This window comes from Primulina tabacum, chromosome 5 (genome assembly GCF_025594145.1).
Source record: "Primulina tabacum isolate GXHZ01 chromosome 5, ASM2559414v2, whole genome shotgun sequence".
NCBI classification, from domain to species: domain Eukaryota; kingdom Viridiplantae; phylum Streptophyta; class Magnoliopsida; order Lamiales; family Gesneriaceae; genus Primulina; species Primulina tabacum.
In genome coordinates this window covers 27,746,838-27,753,399 of record NC_134554.1, presented here as the reverse complement: position 1 = coordinate 27,753,399, position 6,562 = coordinate 27,746,838, and the positions used below count along the sequence as shown (strand labels likewise).

Sequence of the window (6,562 nt, the reverse complement as noted above, 5' to 3'; positions counted from 1 at the left end):
ACGCCTAAAATCTGGAATAGCCACTAGACCACGAATTTTAAAAAAAATAAAACAAAATAACATTTTAAAGATTTAATTTAATTTGAATGAGAAACTAAAACTTTAATTTTATTTACTGAATTAAAATACATTTTTTAAATTTAGTCTAACAACTGTAAAAGTCTAATAAATACACATATAGATCATAAAACCCACCCCTAACCCTTATAAACCTTTGCTTCAGCATCTTCGCTGCACTTCCTTCACTTTCAGCCTCTCGCGATCTCAGCAACTTCCCTTCAGGTATGACTTTTTTAAAGGCATGAGCACATTACGGATATTACTTTTACGGCATGCGCCTACGCTGCGAATATTATTACTTACAACGTACAAAATATTTACGCTATTAATATTTACGCCCAAAGATATATACGCACACTCGGTAAATAAGGAAACTCAATCCCTAGATCACAAATCCCGTCACCCTAATCCCTCTCCCAAATCCGACCGTTTAACCGCCGGGAACAGCTCGACGACCACCGTGAGTTGCAGCCCAGACCTAGATGACTCCAATTGTGGTCAGAATCGAGGCTTGTGATCTCCAAAATCGCGAGCAAAACCCTTGTTCGCGCGGGCACTGTTGCTCTATTTCAATCGCGTCTTTTTGGAGTCTTCTCCGGCCGATTTCTGGTTTGATTCTATGATTTTAGGCCGGGAATAGATTGTTCATGAGCTTGAGAAACAATTTCAAAGCTATACCTGCCTCTTCCTTTAAATTCAGCCATTTCTAGTTGCGACCAGCTTCTTCTCCAGTGAGTTCTAATCGTATGTCATTGCTGTTTCGAGCTCTGCTCACCGATGCTTGGGGCTTCCTACTTGCTGTCTATCCAGCTTGATATTATAAAAAGATCGTGTGAAAGCCCTCTTCGATTTCATTTAGTTATCCTCGTAATTTTCTGATGCGATCAAGACGATATTGTAATCTAGAATTCTAATAACCATCAGTATTTCTCATTGAGTGAATCTATGTTTAAACTTATTTCAATGGAAGGAAAATGGAATAATTGAATATTCATATTTCATTTACAAGTTTTGTTCGTTGCTTTATGAGTATGAAAGTTAATTTTGCGAGTAAATTCTTTACATCATGAGAAAATGCTGTAGTTGGTTGTTGTAGGACTGGAGATGTAATGGAAAAGGTTAAGTCACCTACCGTAATTTTATTAATAAGCCAAGAAATTGGGACAGCATGCCGACACCAAGCGACCCGAGCACTCCAGGAGGTAGGTATGTAAAATCTGACTTGATTTTGGTACACACTAAGTTTTCACCGAATGAGTTTTAACTTATGTTCGCTCGCCATTGTAAATAGCACACAATTTTGTGTTTGAACTTTTAGTTAAATTTTGTTAATAAGTTTATGAGGATGCTTCATTCTTCATGTATGGATGGATATTGATTAAGTTTTTCTTCCACACGACTCAAACATATCAGGTTAATTTACTGGTTAATGAATCAGCGGCAATATTATTATTTCATTAGTTTTGATATTGTTTTGATGAGTTGGTCACGAGGCCAACACATTGCAATGTTAGAATCAAAGATTTGCAATCAACCAAACCAAAACCTTGGTTCAAATTACAACAATATACAACACACAGCATCCTCTAGTAGTCCATTATCTCCAATGGTAAAGTCTTTTTTCTAGTTTTATTACTTTATTATTATATTGAGTTAGTACTTTATTGATTCAGCATTGGCTTTTTGGTTTTAGAATATACGTTAGATGCGTAAATGATTTTTCTTTTGTTTATTTTGATATTATTTATTATTTGATATGGCATAATGAGTTCGAGTTTGCTTTTTTGTAAGCTATGATTTGTGTGAGCTTATAATTATATCGAGTTAGCCATTTATTGATTTAGATAATATATTTTGGTTGAGAATATTTATTACATGTATATTTGCTGTCATGAGTTAACTAATTTGAATGATGTTTCTTTATACTTTTTTGTTTTCTGGCTAGCTGGACATACTCATTAGCATAATGGTTGTTGATGATTGTACGTTATAATTGTTTTTATCAAAACATTCTCTTTTGCACTTTTACGTAGATTGGATGTTCTGTCTCTATAAAAAGTCTATTTGATTCGACAAAAATTATGGCAAAAGGAGTGGTTCATAGCATGGATCCAAATACCGAAGTAGGAAGACAGACGTTGGGACCAAATTGGTGTGAAATACAAGTTCTAGTTGTCCTATAACGGGAAGAGAGTTTGATTAGGTCATATGATCTTTTACAAAAGGTTGGGGATACACTTGGAGGAATGATAGCTTGGCCTTGTCATTTGGTATGATATTCAACTTTTCAATTAACTAGTATTTATTGTTATGTCTGTCATGTTAGTATCTTTTTAGACCAATATCAATTATATTTGCAGTTGACAGTTAATGAAGAAGATTTCTACTAGGTGCATTTGGATAAATAATAATTTTTCAGTTTATTATTTGATATGATATTCACTAGTTTGAATTAAATTTTAATCTCTTTATTTTGTGCTTCTTTAATTTTATTTCATTCATACAAATATATGAATCTTTATTGTAGGTGACAAGAATATTGGATTTTGATTAAGATGAGATGGTTGAAGAATGAAGATGCGTCACAAGTTTGCTTATGTTTTGCTTTACAAGACTTAATTGTTTGCTAGTTCTTAAACTAAATATATTTGGTACATTTGTTGAGGTATAGATGTTTTTCGAGGTAACAAATTTGTCAGTCTTATACATTAATGATTGCAAAATTAATGACAATTATTGATTAGCAATTTAATTTCTATTTTAAAATTTTTTATTTGTATTTATGTTAATTTGTTTATATCCTTGAATATTATATCATGAAAATATTGAAAATCGATGACATTTTATAAAATATGACATTTTTATGTCACAATAGAACATTAAATCATGTACATAAAAAATGTCATTGTAAAACTCATATGAAAACATTTCAAAAAGTCATTATAAACAACTATTAATGACAATTTTCAATGTCCTTATACACTAATATAGAAGACATTTGTAAGTGTCGTTACAGATTACATAATGAGACATTTTAAATTAACCTTATAACCTATCATTAGTGACATTTTTTATTGTCACTATAAATAACATACACAACACTTTTAGTTGTCATTATAAATGATTTTAACTGACATATAAATTTTTCATTATTACTATAATAACAAGGCATGTATAAATGTCTTTAAAACATGAGTTTTCCTGACATTTAAAATTTTCATTATATGAATAATTAGTAACACATATGAAGTTGTCATTAACGTCTTATAATGACATTAAAAAATGTCAAGAAGTTTAAGATGACATTGGAATCGAGGGCACTTGTTGGAGGTGTCACTAAAACTTAAATGTCACTAAATATTGAATATGATGACATTTATAAATGTCATCGTAAGCATTTATTCTTGTAGTGTGGCCACCAAAATAATGGTTTCAAATTTTTGTACATTTTCGTGCTTCCTGGATGGATCGAGTAGGGTGTAACATGTACATCTATAAGAATGTCAGTTCTGATCGTTCCTTGCTTTGGTACACACAATCTACCCCGATATGTCCAAATTCCTTTCCCATTCAATTCAAAGTTCCGATTTCCTTTTGCCTCATCTCGCTGTCTCAATTGCTGTAATTCATTATCTGCACTTTGTTCGACCTTAATCCTGTCTGCCAGTGTTGGTCGAACCATGAGGAATGATAATTGGATTGCAGCTCCCTTAGGAATAACATCAATCTTTAAGTTCTGTAAATCCCATAAAATTTGTTCTTGTACTTGCATTGTTGAAATAGAACTGGATTTTCGACTCAACGCATCTGCAACAACATTGGTCCGTGTATTCCAACCAACGTCGTCGTCTCATATTCCAATTCCAACCAATTCCAACCAACGTCGTTGTCTCATATTCAGTTCTTTTTGCGTGAATAAATATTTCAAACTCTCGTGGTCCATGTATATTTCACATCGTTCACCATACAGATAATGGAGCCATATTTTCAATGCAAATACCACTGCTTCCAGTTCTAAATCATGTGTGGGATAGTTCTTTTCATATTCTTTCAATTGTCTTGAGGCATAAGCAATCACCTTCTCGTGCTGCATTAAGACTGCTCCTATACATTGTTTCGAAGCATCACTGTATACCGCAAAATATCCTGGTCCTTCTGGTATAGCAAGGACCAGTGCTGATGTCAATTTTGTTTTTAACTCTTGGAAACTGTGATCACATGCTTCGTTCCATACAAATTTCATATTCTTTCGAGTTAAAGCAGTCAAAATCAATGCTATCTTGGAAAATCCCGATATAAACCGACGGTAATAACCAGCTAACCCAAGAAAACTACATACCTCAGTAGCAGTAGTTGGTCGTAGCCAGTTATTAACAGCTTCAATCTTGCTTGGATCCACATATATGCCTTCTTTTGAAAAGATATGACCCAAGAATGCTACTTGTTCAAGAAAAAATTCGCATTTCTTCCATTTGGCATATAAATATTGATATTTCAAAGTCTGCAAAATTAATATCAGATGTTCTCGATGCTCCTCTACAGTTCGTGAGTAGATGAGAATATCATCTATAAACACAATCACGAACTTTTCTAGAAATGTCTTGAAAATTATGTTCATTAAATCCATAAAAGCAGCTAGTGCATTCTTTAGTCCAAATGGCATTACGAGAAATTCATAATGCCCATACCTCGTTCGGAAGGCGGTCTTTAAGATATCATCTGATTTCACTTTTAGTTGATGATAGCCTGATGGGTAAATTAATCTTCAAAAAGATAGCAGCTCCTTGTAATTGATCAAACAAATCATTAATTCTGGGGAGTGGATATTTGTTTTTAATTGTCACTTTGTTCAACTCCCTATAATCAATACATAGACGAAGGGTACCGTCTTTCTTTTTCACAAATAAAACAGGTGCACCCCAAGGTGAAAAACCCGGTCAAATAAACCCTTTATCAAGTAACTCCTGTAACTGTTCTTTCAATTCTTTCATTTCTGTAGGAGCTAATCGATAAGGAGCTTTTGAGATCGGATGAGTTCCTATCACAATATCAATCACAAATTCGATCTCCCTATCTGGGGGTAAGCCTGTTACATCATCAAGAAATACTTCTGGGAATTCACAAACAACATCTGTATCTTTTAATTCATGAACAGGTGGGTCAATAGTTAAAACAGATGCTAAGTATCCTTGATACCCCTTCTGTAGTAATTTACAAGCCTTCATACAAGAGATTATCCGAAGATGTAAGGATATACCTGCACTTGCTACTGTGAATGGTTCAGCTCATACTGGTGCAAATTTGATCATCTTTAAGCCACATTCAATAGTAACTCTGTACTTCGAGAGCCAATCCATTCCCAATATCACATCAAAATCAGTCATAGTAACAACTATCAAGTCAGCATACATCTGATGACCTTGGACATATATTGGACACCCTCGCACCATCTGATCTGTCTGTAATTCTTGCCCGGAAGGTAAGGCTATGGCGAGTTGTGTCTCTGTTGTACTTGCTCTAATGCCCAGTCTCCTTACAAACGATTCCGAAATAAAAGAATGTGTGGCTCCTGAATCTAGTAAAACTGTAGAGCCCAAAATCAGTACACGTAAACCCATGTATTTATTTAATTGTTAAATTATTTAATCAAGTTTAAAATGATTTTTTTTGAGATGCATGAGTTATGAAATTATATTATTTTAAATTATATTTATTTTTGTGATGCACGTTAAAATGTTTCTTGAGTTTCATGTTTCAGGCGATTATTCGATGTGAGATCGAGGAATAGAGACCGACGACGATTTTGGCAATTTTAAAATGCGGTATTTTATTTTAAGTTAGAAAGGGACATTTAAATGATTTATTTAGTTTTTTTAGCATTTTAAATCCAAACTTATTCATTTGGTGATTTTAAGAATTTAAAACCTTTAAAGTTTATCAAGTTTGTATTTTTAACTTTAATTTGGGGTTTGTAAAGATAAAGGTGGGTTGATATTTCAATTAGTATTTTAATTAGCATTCTTAATTGTGTAATTAAGCAATAATTTCCCTTAATTAATCACTAAACACAAGCACAAACACATTTTTACACACACCCACACGGCAACACACATGCACCTTTCTTAGCCTTTCACTTCATATTTTTTTAGAAGAAAATTAGGGTTCTTAGAACAAGAGTGCAGCCGCCCCTCCCCTTCAGTTTCCAGCAGATTTTCGTTGGGTTTTCTCAAGAAAAATCGTGCCACGTTGTCCCGGATCAATCATCGCATCTTTCCCGCTTGGGTGTCGTCATTTCGGTAACTTTAAATATCAAAAGACATGTATATTCTGTTATTCCTGCGTCGATCTCGTCATATTATGTGTTGTGATGTTAATTATGCTAAAACCCCATGTACGAGATACAAAGTTTGAGCAGAAACTTGTTCGATCGATTTTTGAAACGTTTTTGGATCTAAAACTCAAAATTTGCTGTCATTTTAATTAGTGCGAGTAAATTTGATAT

The 6,562-nt window shown here is 33.5% G+C and overlaps 1 long non-coding RNA gene across 3 annotated transcripts; it reads left to right on the top strand.

Annotated features, from left to right (window-relative positions):
• Positions 1–236: 236 nt before the first annotated feature.
• Positions 237–2,829, top strand: LOC142544954 (uncharacterized). Of its 3 annotated transcripts, XR_012820160.1 has the most exons (4): positions 237–282; positions 1,157–1,266; positions 2,094–2,330; positions 2,421–2,561. It is a non-coding gene; the product is annotated as an uncharacterized LOC142544954 (long non-coding RNA). The 3 variants fall into 3 exon arrangements; XR_012820159.1 differs by lacking the exons at positions 237–282; positions 1,157–1,266 and adding an exon at positions 1,448–1,669 and having other exon boundaries at positions 2,421–2,541; XR_012820161.1 differs by lacking the exons at positions 237–282; positions 1,157–1,266; positions 2,421–2,561 and adding exons at positions 1,458–1,669; positions 2,588–2,829.
• Positions 2,830–6,562: the final 3,733 nt, after the last annotated feature.